General features: G+C 46.0%; 1 protein-coding gene and 1 pseudogene across 6 annotated transcripts in view; both read left to right on the forward strand.

The window, feature by feature from the left end:
* Sema4d (semaphorin 4D) overlaps positions 1-15711 on the forward strand; it is a 128824-nt gene that overhangs the window by 13385 nt on the left and 99728 nt on the right. The gene's annotated exons all lie outside the window — the stretch shown is intronic.
* On the forward strand, positions 312-2615 carry LOC147829421 (ubiquitin carboxyl-terminal hydrolase CYLD pseudogene; annotated as a pseudogene).

Here is a 15711-nt window from a genome sequence, read left to right on the forward strand (position 1 = left end):
CAGACACCCCAGGGACGGTCTCCCTGGGAGTGACCACCAGTGACCTACCACAATCAAGGTACCCCAGTGAAGGCTCCCTAAGCCCAAATACCAATGGCACAGAAACTGGGAAGTGTGTGGGGCAAGTATCACCAGGCCCAGAAACACCCAGAAGCCCTGGGCAGGTCTCCCCAGAGCCAGGCACAGAAAACCTAGAGAGTCAAAGTCCAGGGGGGGGAGACCGAAGTCACAGCCACCAGCCCCCGAGAGACACTGAGAAGCCTGGTGTACATCCATCCAGGCCTGGCCGCCACTATTGGAAACAACTTCACAAAGAGCCTTGCAGGATTCTGGCCAGTGTGGTTGCTGCAGACAGTCAGGCTGCTCTCGTTCTCTGAGCTCTGCCTGCCTGTTTACCTAGGCAGCCAACCTTTCTATGGTCCCTTCTTCCCAGGCACCTCTACCACCCATACCTCTACCCGATCAGCCCTGATTTTGGGAAGGGACATCATGACAAGATCACTTGAGAATTCCATCCCCTTTGAGGGCCTGTGTGATAAAGATCGAGATGTGTGGTGTTTGGACAATAAACATCTTTTCACCACACACTGGGTAGAGGAGGGAGGAAACCCATATACTGTGTCACCTCAGTTGGAGTTAGAAGAGGCCATTAGGGTTTCTAAGCTAAAGAAAGATTCTGAGCTCTTAATTCATTCATCGCCTTGTATACCAGAACATCCTAAAGTGCTTTGTCCAGGAGAAGAGAAATCCATCCACCACAGAGCTGCAGGCTGCTGGAGAAAGCTGTATTATGTGAATGGCCACACTTTTCAGGCCAAATGCTTCAGCAGGAGAGCTCACTGTGCTGTCTGCACAGACTGTGTAGGGGGACTTGGCCACCAGATGTATAAGTGCACTGACTGTAAACTCTCAGTTCACAAGAAGTGCCACAAACTTGTCAAAGTTGAATGTGGGCAGTGTTCTTTACCATCAGAGCCCACGATGCCAGTCGATCCATCATCCATGGCTTCAGACCCTGCACACACAGTGATCCCACATAACCTTTCAACTTATGAGGCTTTAGAACAAGTTGATGAAGAGAATGAGGCAGGGAACACCAGGGAAAGTGGCAAAGCTTCATCTGGCTTAGGGCTTGAGGACTTTGGCAGAGGAAGTTATGGGAAAGTACTGTTAGTCCAACAGAAAGAATCAAATTGTATGCAAGCAGTGAAAGCAGTGAAAAAGGATTTTCTAAACAAATACCCAAAAGAACGAATGGGTTGTCATCCTCACAGGGGCTTTGGTGATATTCAGGAGTATCTGTTCTTTCAAAATGTGGACCAGGACATGATGGAACAAAAGCAGGTGGTGCCTCCGTTTAAACCAAATATCTCAGGTAGCAGGTTCGGCTGTACGGGGTCCCATATGTCAGAGGAAGAAGGTCGTGGTCAAGGTTTCACTGATGGGGTATATCAAGGGAAACAGCTTTTTCAGTGTGATGAAGATCATGCAGGCCCAGTGGACACAATGCAGGTTGAACTCCCCCCTTTGGAAATAAGCTCCAGAGTTTCTTTGAAGGTTGGAAAAACTATAGAATCTGGAACAGTTATATTCTGTGATGTTTTGCCAGGAAAAGAGAGCTTAGGATATTTTGTTGGTGTGGACATGGATAACGCTATTGGCAACTGGGATGGAAAGCTTGATGGAGTACAGCTTTGTAGTTTTGCAAGTGTTGAAAGTACAATTCTCTTGCACATCAGTGATATCATCCCAGATAGCATGACACAGGAAAGGAGGCCTCCCAAACTTGCCTTTATGTCACAAGGTGTTGGGGACAAAGGTTCATCCAGCCATAATAAACCAAAGGTTACAGAATCTACCTCCGACCCTGGAAATAGAAATAGATCTGAATTATTTTATACCTTAAATGGGTCACATGGCCTGGAAGTGGGGTCACTGGCTGAAGTGAAGGAGAATCCTCCTTTTTATGGGGTCATCCGCTGGATCGGTCAGCCACCAGGGCTCAATGAAGTGCTAGCTGGACTGGAACTGGAGGACAAATGCGCAGACTGCACACATGGAACCTTCAGGGGCACTCGATATTTCACCTGTGCCCCGAAGACGGCGCTGTTCGTGAAACTGAAGAGCTGCAGGCCAGACTCTAGGTTTGCATTCCTGCAGCCTGTCTCCAATCAGATTGAGCGTTGCAACTCCCTAGAATTTGGAGGCTATTTAAGTGAAGTGGTAGAAGAAAACATTCCACCAAAAATGGAAAAAGAAGGTTTGGAGATAATGATTGGAAAGAAGAAAGGGATCCAGGGTCATTGCAATTCTTGTTACTTAGATTCAACCTTATTTTGTTTATTTGGTTTTAGTTCCGTTCTGGACACTGTATTACTTAGACCCAAAGAAAAGAATGATGTAGAGTATTACAGTGAAACATAAGAACTTCTGAGGACAGAAATTGTTAATCCTCTGAGAATATATGGATATGTGTGTGCCACAAAAATTATGAAACTGAGGAAAATACTTGAAAAAGTTGAACCTGCATCAGGATTTACCTGTGAAGAAAAAGATCCTGAAGAATTCTTAAATATCCTGTTTCACCACATTTTAAGGGTAGAATCATTATTAAAAATAAGATCAGCAGGTCAAAAAGTACAAGACTGTTACTTCCATCAAATTTTTATTGAAAAAAACAAGAAAGTTGGAGTTCCTACAATTCAACAGTTATTAGAATGGTCATTTATCTACAGTAACCTGAAATTTGCAGAGGCACCATCATGTCTGATTATTCAGATGCCTCGATTTGGAAAAGACTTGAAATTATTTAAAAAAATTTTTCCTTCTTTGGAATTAAATATAACAGATTTACTTGAAGATACTACGAGGCAGTGCTGGATCTGCAGAGGGCTCGCCATGTATGAGTGTAGAGAGCGGTATGATGATCCGGACATCTCAGCTGGAAAAATCAAGCAGTTTTGTAAAGCCTGCAACACTCAAGACCGCCTTCATCCCAAGAGGTTGAATCATAAATATAACCCAGTGCCACTCCCCAAAGTTTTGCCTGACTGGGACCGGAGACACAGCTTCATCCCCTGCCAGAAGATGGAGTTGTTTGCTGTTCTCTGCATAGAAACGAGCCATTATGTTGCATTTGTAAAGTATGGGAAGGACGATTCTGCCTGGCTCTTTTTTGACAGTATGTCTGACCGGGATGGTGGTCAGAATGGCTTCAACATTCCCCAGGTGACCCCCTGCCCAGAAGTGGGCGAGTACCTGAAGCTGTCTCCCGAGGACCTACACTCCTTGGACCCCAGGAGAATCCAAGGCTGTGCTCGCAGACTTCTTTGCGATGCATATATGTGCATGTACCAGAGCCCGACCATGAGCTTATACAAGTAGTGGGTCATCCTGAGAGATGAAGAGACTGAACACAAAATCTCAGTGTTGCAATTACCCGGAGCTGGCAGTTCTGTTCCACACCCGTTGCCGGCAATAGGTATCTTTTGTGTGGTGGCAATTCAGAAAAGGATTCCTATACTTCAAAACCAATTGCTTTTGTGTTACCGAAGTATTTAATAAGCATTTTGCACTCTAGAAAGTATGTTTGTGTTGGTTTTTTAAGACGTCTAAATGAAGTTAATTAATACCTGAAGCTTTAAGTTAACTGCATTGATTATATGATATTGTTGGAAGCATAAAATTTTAATTGTGACAGTTTAAAACCTCTTTTAGTCCACTGAAAATATAAATAAATGTTTCTTCTTTCTGGAAAAAAAACCCCCAAAATCCCTCAAATATCTCTGAGCGATTCGGTTTGGACAACTTTGATCCTGAATTTACTAATGAACCTGTCCAGCTGACCCCAGATGATAATGATGTCGTGAGGGAGCTTGATGGATATGAATTTGAAGGTTTTGAGTATATCAATCATCTTATGATGTATGAAGAAGGGGTCTGATCCCCATTTTTCAACTATGCATTTTCCTTATGTTCCCATTTAATGCTTGAAAAAACTTGTTACCAGCCTAGATAGAATTAACCATTTCAAAGATGTCAGGAAGCTAATTTTAATTTATTGTTTTGAAGCTATATTTAGATGTAATACTTGATTCTTATAGTCTCTAGTAGAGAATATGGAATTTTTTGTTCATAGATTAGATTTTTATGAACTGATTTAAATAACAATGAGGCAGTTGCTTGTTAACCACACTTGTATACACATTCCATTTGTTGAGTGGGACATAATGCCTAATATTTTTTCTTTTTACTTATGATACAAGAAAACAATTTGTCTTTTCAGTAAAATATCTTACCTATGCTAGTTTCTCTCCAACTACACTTTTGAAACTGACCACCTTTTGGGGTGAGTTTGTGCAGTCTTCAGGAAAATCCAAAAAATACCAAAATTGTGACTAAAAACACATTTACTTGTATCTTTTTTATATGAAGAAAATACGGTATACGACTGCAAGCTTTGGAAAGGTAATAGTTCTCATGAAATGGGGCATCTGAAAAAGAGTAAAAGATAATTTATTAAATGTTTATAGGGCGGGGGATTTGGCTCAGTGGTTTTGCTGCCTGCTGCGCAAGCGCAGGGACCCGAGTTCGATCCCCGGTACCAAAAAAAAAAAAATGTTTCTAAGTTTTAAATTGTTCTGAATTTGAAACTAGATCATTAAAATTAAATTAAACTAAGATTGTACCATTATAACATTTACATTTAGATGATGATGGTTACCTTTCTCATCCTTGGCATAGAAGTGATACTAAAACAGAAGGATGATATATAGCATCCTAAGTTTACTTAATGATCTAGTTTTAAATTCAGAATGATTTAAAATTTGTAAACATTTAAGAAATTATCTTTTTTTTTTTTTTTGGTACCGGGGATCAAGCTTGGGTCCTTGCGCTTCCGCAGCGGGCAGTGAAGCCACTGAGGTGAATCCCCAGCCCTAAGAAATTATCTTTTGACCATTTTTAGATGCCCCAAAGCTTGTATTCGTATATTGTCTTTTCTTCATATAATTTAGTTTGAAACTAATGAAAACATCAAAGGAAAATGTTTATAGACATTGTCCTGTTCATTTCCAAGGCGTGTACGTTTCTCTTAATGCCTGGAACTTGTTTTAAAACAAAAAGCAGAATTTATTCACAACATAAACTTATAGAGAATTCTAACATGTCAGATATATGTTTAGGATCTTGCTTTTAAGTGTTGCTCTTTTCCGTAGGGCATTTCAGAGTGTAGAATAATCACCCAGGGTGTTTGTTTACCATGTTTATTATTGAGCCCACATTAGAACTCTTTTGGACTTTTGAACCTCATTTTGAGAAACACTTTCTTCAGGATATTCTTTTGTCCTCCAGTTAAATAGTAGAAAGTGTGTTTAAGATGTTACAAGCAGAAATTTACAACTTTATGAACATTTTTGAACAAATTTTACATGAATGACTTCATTAGACACCTTCCTTGTTCCCTTCAACAAAATCTTATCAGTTTTCTGCCAATGATATCCAAATGATGAGCATTTTTCTTTGTTGAGGTTTTCATCATTATTCAGGGTGGTCTTTTGCTTTTCAGTTTTTTAAGTAATGAGATTAACTCTACATTTTACAGAGAGCTGCATTACAAATATGTTTTCAATTATTTTTGTACTATTTAAGTGTTATGTCAGTTCTTTTCACATCATATAGAAATTGTCTCAAAATACTCTTTAGGGGAATAAGTCACTTTATAGTCCAAATAGATGACATTCTGGTGTTCCAAAAAAATTTATTTTGCATAATCCTGTAGTCAGATCATTTTATGCATATGCAGCTTGGGTTAAATTTCAAGTACTGTGTTCAGCACTGGTATATTTACTGTATACATTTGTTTTGTTTTGATTTCTGTCATGTAGAACACTGTTGGTCATCATAATGTAACCTGTGTTATGGTCTTCTTTTTTCATGTTACAGCCTTTAAAAAAACATTTAATGTAAATTCAAAACAACAACAAAAAAGAAAAAAACCAAATCCTTAACTTATATTTTGACTTTAACCTGTAGCAAGTACATACATTTGGAAACTTTTGATCATTATCCATATTTTGCCATGTATGAAATCTTGATGTAATGTAATTATCATTATATTAAAAAGAGTAATATGTCAAAAAAAAATAAATTGTGCAATTTTTGCCTGACCAAAAAAAAAAAAAGATTTTATGTTTCCAAGATTTTGAGTTAGCATTAATTTGTATGATTTCTTTGGTGTGTAAATTATACAGTGAAATCTACCCTGTCAAATGTACCATTCTGCGACTTGATAAGTGTATATAATTATGTAGCCATCAACAACTTGAGATATGGACAATTTCCATAATCCCCAGAATTTTCTTGAGCCTCTCTGAAGTCAGTTCCTTTCCCAAGTCCCGGCAAGCAGGGATCTGTTTTCTGTCCTTATAGGCTGTCCCAGAATGTCATATAAACAGAACTGTATGGCTTGTGGCCTTTGAATCTGGCTTCTGTCACCTGGCACAATCGTGCAGTTGCTTGGGCAGTAAGCAAAGCGACCGGGTCCCTGTGCAGTGTGACATTAGCATTCACGAGCGACAACTCTGAAGGTGGGATTGGAGGCAAAGGCAGCAGCAAGGGACAAGAGTGACACGATGATGTTTGTTCATGATGGCCTCTTCAGTGACGCACCCAGTGAGTGTTGAGTGTTCTCTGCCGCCCTCCTGGAGTCCTGGCCACAGCCCCGGGAGGTCAGGCGGTCCTTCCTTTCCAGAGAACAGGAAGCTTAGTTCTGGGCCCTCAGCTGAGACGTGGTGAAGCTGAGTTTGAACCCAGGATTTATGCCTTGAACTCATCCTGGGCCTGCTTTCCTGTCAGCATTGCAGCACCCACGGTGAGGGCCAGATGATCCAAGTGTTTTAAAGTCTTCAATAGACTTTAAAAATGCACTTTGGCCGCTGAAGTTTAAATAAAGCTTGAAATTCGGTTGATTATAAAGACTCATGAAGGTAAAGAAGCATTTATTAAAAGGTGAATTTATACAAAGAAAATCCAGATACAGTCTGAGCAGATGCTGAGAAGTGATTAGGTGTGAGTTGGTAGCATTAGTCAGTATCTAAAAATAACGGGGTAAAGTGCACAAGATGGGAGGTCAGACAGTGAATCAGATGCTCGGGGCAGTCTGTGAAGCTGTGTGTACAGTGAGTATTTGGAGTTACTGAGAGAGGCACAGGCTGTCCAGAGGGCAGTTGGGTGTAGTTGGTGACTGACCAGGCTTGTCTGTGCTGCCCTGAGTTTTGCCAGTGACACTTTTTATGGAAATTATAAGGGAAAAATAGGAAAAAATGGTAGAAAAACATTACTATCAATTGCACACACATGCACAGATGGCCCACCACACACGGCATCTACCACCACACAATGCTATACCATATGTGTGCATGCACACACACACACTACACACAACACACATACGTGTGCACTACACACACCAAACATATAGCATATATCCACCACACTGCACACACCATATGTATACTGTACTACACCATATACGCCAGACACACACAGACATATACTGCATATCCCCCCCAAGTAACACAGCATACATACATGTTCTGCATCACACACATATATACAAAGCATGTACACAACCATGCACATACATCCCCACACCCCATACTACACAGAGAACACATACACCATATACACACCTCATATGCACATACCATACACATATGCTACATATACCCTATATCACACAGAAACACACCACACCATCCACAGTATACCACTAGGTACACATACACATCCCTCATACCATGCATGCACACAGACCACACACATTACATACTCTATAACACCATACAACACAATACCCATTGTACAAATGGACACGCCCTTTGTAATCCTATCACAGCACACCACATGCATGCGTGCATACATACTATTTGAACACATCACCACACCTGTCACACACCACATGCCCCATACACCCAGCACATATCCATAAACACACAGAGCACACACGCACACACAGCACATATTGCACAAGGTCACAGCACAGTATATGCATATATGCATCTGGTACGTCTTGCAAGACCCAGCACACTTTGCTGGGCCTGTTACATACGCCTTGCTCCCAGAGTAGGTGCATGTCTCCTGGTTCTGCTTTGAAGGGGTGTGCATATAATGAGAAGCGAGCCAGCTGCTCTTGCCTCTCCCCCGCACTGAGGCAGAGTGAGTGGTTTGGGGGTGCCACAAAGTGGAGACAGGCTGCAAGGTGTGGCAGTGGGATGTCCCTGTCTGTGCTGCAGTCCCACGGGGGTCTGTAGCACAGGCCTGGATTGGCCTGGAAGCCGCTTCGTAAGTGGGGTCAGCCCTCGGTTGTTCCCAGGGGAGGAGGGTAACTCCTTTAATGTCCATTCTTGGCAGAGTTTGAACTGGGTTGTACATGGGCTCCAGGGTTATGTCTGAAACTCAACCTCAGAGCGGTTGCTATGCATGTACAATATTGTGCAAACATTTTGATCAGATTTTAAAAACGTGGCAGTCAAGAAGCTTCCAGGAAGTGGAGATGCCTTATGCCTGGCAGCGTTCAGATTGTAATGAAGACCCACAGCACCTTACATTGTAAAGCAGTACACACACACACACACACACATACACATCTAAGCACTCATAGGTACATGTTGCTAAAATCAAAGCTTTGTTTAATAACAGTTATGCTTATTAGTAGTATGGGAGGCACTCTGATAATTTAATTGGATTTTATGGAAAAACTGTGCTGTGTATCTTTCCATTAAAAAAGACTGACCCTTGTGCCCTGTGGTCCTGTGAGTGACTATACAGACAGTTTGAAATTTTTAGTCATTAAGCATGTGTGTGCTGTGTATTATTTCCCTGCTGGCTGATCTTTCACCATGTACTACTCTATCTTTGGATTTCTCCACCTTGGCTGACCCTCAGGGTTTTTGGGGTAGAAATAAGCCAGCACCCTCAGTAAGTGCAGTGTCTGAGCTGTGTGCTGCTGCTGCTGCAGGCCCGAGGTTGAACTGCATATCAAGGCCAGGGAAACTGGGTCAGAGCAAAGCTCTTGTGCAGGTGGCATTGCAGATCTGGCTGTTTGAAAACTGAGGCAGTCAGTGGCTTGGGTTTCAAGCAGGGAATCCTGGGAAGCTGCCTGCTCACTGCCTGTTCTGTTTGGCTGGAGGGGACTCTCCAAGTGAGGGCTCACAGTTCTTCTTTTCTCTCCACAAGAGTCCATCCAGTGGAGATTGGTTTTCACCAGCTCAGCAGAACTAGGGAGGCGGTGAGAACATGATCTTTAAAATAGAAACCTGGAAGGGCCCAGAAAACCAACCCCTGGGGAGTTACAGGTTTGCATTTATTTACAAGGAACTGCTCTATACTCAGGAGCTGGAGGGCACAGGTTTTATTTCAACTGGAAGAGACTGTCGTGTGTGATGGGCACATTCATTACTGCGTGAAAGATGGAAGGCTGTGCACAAACATCATGCTGCAAAAATGCAGGAGAAGAGAGACCTCCAGCCTACCTTCTCCTTTTCTCTCTTCCTGGAGGAGACCCAGTGTCTGCATTCTCTAAAATGAGTATAGTTGCCATTCGGAGATGCCAGTCCAGAGGGTTTGTGTGAGGACTATTTTGAAGCATTCTAGCACTTACGTTGTAGTAGCTAAAGATGGACAGACGCTTTGTCCCTAACACAGCTCTGTTCATCAGCCAAGTGTAGTGAGTGCTCCTGGTTGGTGTTGTCCTCTCCAACCCCGGTACTAGGGGACCTTTGTTACTCAGAGTGACTTTTGCTATCTTGGTGGCCACCTTAGCTCTGCAGGACTGAGAAGAGTGTGGTTTCTTTCCAGTGGACTTGGAGCTCCTCCTGCTTAGGATAATGCCTCCAGGTGTGGCCTCCTTTGACGCTTTAAAACGCCTGTCTGGTCAGAGCTGACACTAGGGATGGATTCTGTGTTCTGAAACTGTGACCTCGCACTTGTCTTCCATATAAGACATGGGTGACCCCCATGTGGCCAGCGTGTAGCCTTTCTCTGCTGAGTACATTCTCTGTGTATATGCTCCAAGAGAGCAGCAGAAATAAGGAACAGCTGGCAACGGTGGCACCCACTGAGAGCTGTGGCCATTGTGGGCTTGTGGGAGCCAGGGTTCCTCTGACTTCCCGTTTCCTTGCCTGCACAGTGAGATGTTTGCAGTTACCCTGGAGGGCAGTGTGGGATGCTCAGGACCAGGTTGAGCACTGCTGGCCTCCATTCTCCAGGTCACTCTGCTTTCTGTCCCCCAACTGGTGACAGTGGTTCATTCTGGTTCATTCTGGCTGCTTTGACTCTGTGTATTTCAGATTGTGCAGCATCTCTGTGTCACTTAGTATCTGTCTGTGACACTCAGCTTGGCTCACCAAGACCTTTCTCTTTTCTCTTTCACTTGGTATTTATCCTTAACTTGAATATCTGAACTGCTCCAAAGTCTAGAACTTGTTGACCACCAACATGATGCTACAAGTGGAAAAGCCCATGAAACTCAACTTCAAGATTATTTAAGATATTGTTGAAATTTGCCTTCAGCCTGTGTGCATGGGTATGAAACTGATGAATCTTGTGTACTGATGTGAGTGCCACCCCCAAGATGCTATCATGCAAACATTCTGAAGTACAAAAATACCTGAAATTTGAAGCACTCCAGGTCTGAGGTATTTGAGGGAAGAGATGCTCAACCTGAACCCCCATGGTGTGCTTCTGCTCCAGTTTTTGAACATTACTCTGGACACACGTGTGCCGCCTGCTGAAACTCCAGTCTTGGCCTTTAGAAGAGACTGCTGAACGATCTTGCTCACCGGCTGGGTTTTAGTATTTTGTTCTCTTCTGGGCCCTCATGGTTTTGTGGCTTCCCTTCCAGGGGCTGCCACTTGCCCTGTGTGAACGGTGGCACCTGTGGCTTACATCTCACCCCAGAGCTTTCATGTGGGACCCTCTCCAGCCTGCTCTGTGAGAAGGGACAGCTTGCTCCCCTCCCACCCAACGGCCCTGCCTCTCCCAGTCTCCGTGGGCACATCCTCTGCACTTTGCCCACCTCCTCCTGTCCCAGAAGGTGGGTGGAAACTTTCCTGTCACTGCTCCTGAACTGCTCCTCTGCCTCACTGTTCTGTCTCACTGCATGGTGTCCTTCAGTCAGGCCACCACTCTCCAGTCCTCAACATCAGGTGGTGTATGCCAGTATGTCATGGGCTCTGGATCCATACAAGGCTGTGGTCTGGAGGGACAGCAGACGTGACATGCCCTTGCACTGGGACAAAGGGTCAGGTGTACTGATGGGGCATACAGGGTCCTTGAAAGGATCTGGAGGGTAGGCAGTGTCCAGTGAGGATGAAGTGGGCTGGTGAAGTCAGGAATGCCAGGCTGGAACTCAGGACAAGTAGCAGAAACAGCCACTGGCTGAGTAGGTAGGAGGAAGTGGCATTCTTAACACATTGGTGGTAGATCTGTTGCCATTGCTCTGGCTGGTTGCAGGCTGTCTGTCCCTTCCTCACGGATATCGTGGCCTTGCATTTCCTCTGATCAGCGTGGCTTCCCTATTGTTTACCAGAATACTCACTCTGGGAGCCCTGCAGTGCCCAGTGAGGAATCGGCTTGTGGCAGCCATGAGGGAGGCACCATGGAGGACCCAGAGATTCAGGGCCATCCTGAGGTCCCTCTGCCCGGAGCCCTGACATGTGAGGGAGAGGCCTTCTGGTGACAGCAGCCTGCATCCACCAGGTGTGCCTGCCTCACATGTCCTCAGACGTTGGCACAGATGAGACAGCCCTGGCTATGGCTGGCTGAGACTTCTCACCCACAGGACCATGAGCAGTGGTACAGGACTGTGTGTTGTACAGAAGTGGCACCCTAGGGAGAGGGAGCGGGCTTGGAGTGAGGCAGGGTGGCCAGGACAGAGGCTAGGTGGGAAGGTGGAGTGTGGCCAGGTGACAGTGTGGTCACTTGTTTTGCTTCATCCCACACATTTTCTTGGTCTGTGTAGTAGGAACCTTCCACCTTCCCCATACATTAGCCTGGAAGGAAGTGTGCTCCCTCCCTGTAGAATCTTGGGGGACACAGGTGAGTCTCCTTTGGCTGCTGTGAGAAAGCACTCCAGACTGGGGGCCTTCCAACAACAGACACTGGTTTACCCAGTTTGCGAGCCTGGATGTCAAAGTCAAGGTAGTGGCTGGGCTTTGCCTCCCAGAGGCTCCAGGGAGGTTCCCTCCTATCTCTATGGCCCTTGGTGGCCCAGGTGGCCCTTAGCTTTGTAGCCATGTCTCTAATCTCTCCCCTATCATCACATGGACTCTGTGACTTTGCCTTGTGGCCTCTGTACCTCTTGTAAGGAGTCATGCCCTTGGGTTTATGGCCCACCTGGATGATCATTCCTGGAGCCCTCACCGAATCCCGAATCACATCTGCAAAGATCCTTTCTGTAGATGAGATCTCGTACACAGGCCGTGATGGCCCTGCCCCTTCAGCCTCCTACAGCAGGGGAAAAGGTCTCCCATTGGAACACTGACTGGGCAGGGTGGGCGGGGATAGAGCTGGCGGGCATCGCCTTCTCTGGGATTATTTCAGCAGGGTTTTATCCACAGGAAAGTAGAAACCAAGATGCACTTTGCACTCGTGGGAAGTGGTGAAGCAGGATGATGGAAACTGGCTGACTTGTGGAATAATGGCAAGGCATGTTGACTCGGGAAACAGGAAGGGGCCTTCTATCTTTTTCTGTCAGGTTTCTGTCTGTGGGTAGGGCCTTGGCTTTTAAGTAGTGTCTATCCAGAAAAGCTTGCTGAATCTTACAGCATGAACAGGAAGTAAGATGTGCTGACTCGCTTTTCTTTTATTTTAATGGCATTTCCATTGTTCAGAAAATGGAGAAAGAAAGCAAAGAGCTTCCTCTTGTGCTACATTAGTGCCATTAACATCTTGCCCTTCTGAAGTTTTTGTGTTTAGTGCCCTTTTCAGATATGCATGTTCCCACACGTGCACACGCATGCATACACACTGTGTCCAGAAAGCTGTTGTCACACTGGAGGTTTTTGCAGGTTGCTCTGTCTCCTCAGCACGGTGTCTTAGACGTACACGTTCCATGCTATGCTGAAAAGCTGTCTGTGTGCACCCTGGAAGTGTACATGCCCATGTTCTTCAGACAGGTGGATGTCTCTCCAGTCTGCTACACCCTGACTGCTTTTCTTGGTGCCTGTGTGTGCATGTATATGTGTGTGCATATGTATGTGTACATGCATGTGCTTGTGCCCGCACATGTGAGCCACAATGACTACATAGCAAGCCAGAGGCCTGTGTTTTGGAGGGCTTTCCTGGGTTTAGGGGGCTCTGCTCTTTAGAAAGCCAGCTGAACTGACTTTTCAGAAGTCTTATTTGTGTTTTCAGCTGAAAAATAAAACTTACCCTCACTCCTCTTGCATGCCTCTAGCTTATTTAGAATGGATAGCATATCAGGGGGAATTTGACAGGGTTCCACAAACCATGTGGCATGTTTTTCTGGGAGTCAGCTCTTTGGCTTTCCTGTCCCTGGTCACATCAGCTGGGTGTCCCAGTGGATGCTGCGTGTGTGGTCAGTCATGCACAGGCATGGCCTTCTGTGGGTACCGTGAACTCACTGCTTACAGGGGCTTCCCTGCTTAGCCAGGTTCTGCTCCAAGTGTGGCACAGGCCTGGAGGTGCTCTCAGAAGCCACCTGGTGCTGGGTGTGGTGGCACACAGCTATAATCCCAGCACTGGGGAGACTGAGGCAGGAGGATCACCGTGAGTTTGAGGCCAGCCTGGGCTACATAGTGAGTTCAAGGCCAGGCTAAACTACATAGCGAGACCCTGTCTCACAAAAACAAAAACAACTGGTGCTTTGCCAGGTCAGGTCTACCTGAGAAACAGAACCCACAGGGTATGTGTAGATAGGGGGAATTCTTGTAAGGAACTGGCCTGTGTGATTCTGGAGGCCCATCCACAGGCTGGGTTAGCTGGCTGGGGATGCACAGGAGAGGCACAATTCCAGGTTGAGTGGTGTCTGGAGGTCTTCAGCTGGTTAGATGAAGTTCACCCCCACTGAGTGCTTTGCCCAAGGTCTCTGCTTAAAATGTTAATCTTATTCATAAAGACCTCCCCGCAGGCATCAAGCATAACATTTGACCAGATGTCTGGTTTGTGTGTACATGAACTGTCACACTGGTCAGTGTTCCCCGGGGCCTGGGCTCCCACGGCCACATTTTATATCCAAGTGTGGCCTGTAGGTGAGGTAGGGAACGTGCTGAGGTGTCTGAGAACCAGGGTTGACCTGTTCCTGGACGTCAGCACCAGGAGCAGCAGGGCTTGTGGTTCATTCCCAGAAGTGAACAGGCCAGCGTCAGGGTGGAATAAGCCTGACATTTCTTGTGTTCTGGTGCCCCATGCAGGCTGACCTCACACATGGACTGGCCTTCTGGGTAGTTGGGACTTCCTGCCCAGCGCCCCAGCCCTAGAGTTAGGCACCAGTGACTCCAGGTGCCTATGGGAGGATTCCCTTGTCCTTCCCCAGAAACAGGTTCATTTTCTGGGTGGCAGCGCCCAGATACACCAGAGGTATTTATTATAATAAGCAGGTCTTGGAGCTCTGCCCCACTGATGTTCCCTTTCTCTGGGAGAGAGTGTCTCTGCAGGTCACAGTCTTGTTATCATTCCCTCCCACCAAGAGCTGCTGAGGTTGGCCTCTCATCCACTGGCTTGCTCTTATCAGACCATAATGCCAGACCGTTAATTTGATGATAAATAATGCCCTTGAAACAGGGGAGACTCATCCTGGTGGCCCGGGGCATCCTGCCATCTGCGAAGGCAGGACCTGCCCGACAGAGTGGAGAGGGGCATGGGAGGGTCTCCAAGACTGATGGAGGAGGAGGCTCCTCTCCTGCTTTTCCCTCAGGGGCAAAGGTGAGCAAGAGAGGGGTGGAGCTGGGCACCAGTTGGAAATTGGTGCTGGTGGCAGGGTGGTGGTGGGAGTCTGGCCCTGTGCCTGGGCTTTGACCCCAGGCCTGTGTAGATGGGCTGACAGGAGCAGGCTCTTGTTCATGGCCTGACAGTAGATATGAGTTCCGTGTCCTCCCTGAGGCTCAGAGGGGCACTGCCCCCAGGACCCTGGGGCCTAAGGGGCCTATCCTTGCCCAGAGAGGGGGAGGGCACCAGCCTTGGTGCCACCCACTCGTCAGCCTCTGTGGCTTCCTGTCAATCCTCTGTCTGGCCATTTCTCAGAAAACCTGGTCTCTGGATGGCTGGGGTTGTGCTGGAGTTTGTGGCTGACCTGTTGTCTGGCTGCAGGTTCTTCTTGGGGTGCAGGAAGGGCCATTGGGGACCTGAGGGTTTTGTGAGGGTGTGGGCCCAGTGACCATGTGTGTCAGTCAGTGTGGCAGCTTCAAGCCCTGCCTGAAGCTCCCTCCATCAGGCCTTGAAGCAAAGGCTTCTGTTCTTGGACATGCTTTCTGGTACTTTCCACAGCAGAGCACCTGTGACTTAGACCTAGACTCTAGTCCTGACCCCAGCCTATGTCTCTCTAGGAGGTTTGGCCAGGAGAATGTGGTGGGAAGCCAAAGGTCCTGTCTGGCCCTTTCTTTGAGGTTCAGTTGTGGTTTGATGGTGTAGTGATGGTGTGGCCCTTTTCCTCATCAGGATGTCTTTAAAATGGTAAAACTTGTAAAAGTG

This window comes from Heterocephalus glaber, unplaced genomic scaffold (assembly GCF_053883595.1).
Source record: "Heterocephalus glaber isolate CG9 unplaced genomic scaffold, H.glaber_assembly_v1.0 deba00000621, whole genome shotgun sequence".
NCBI classification, from domain to species: domain Eukaryota; kingdom Metazoa; phylum Chordata; class Mammalia; order Rodentia; family Bathyergidae; genus Heterocephalus; species Heterocephalus glaber.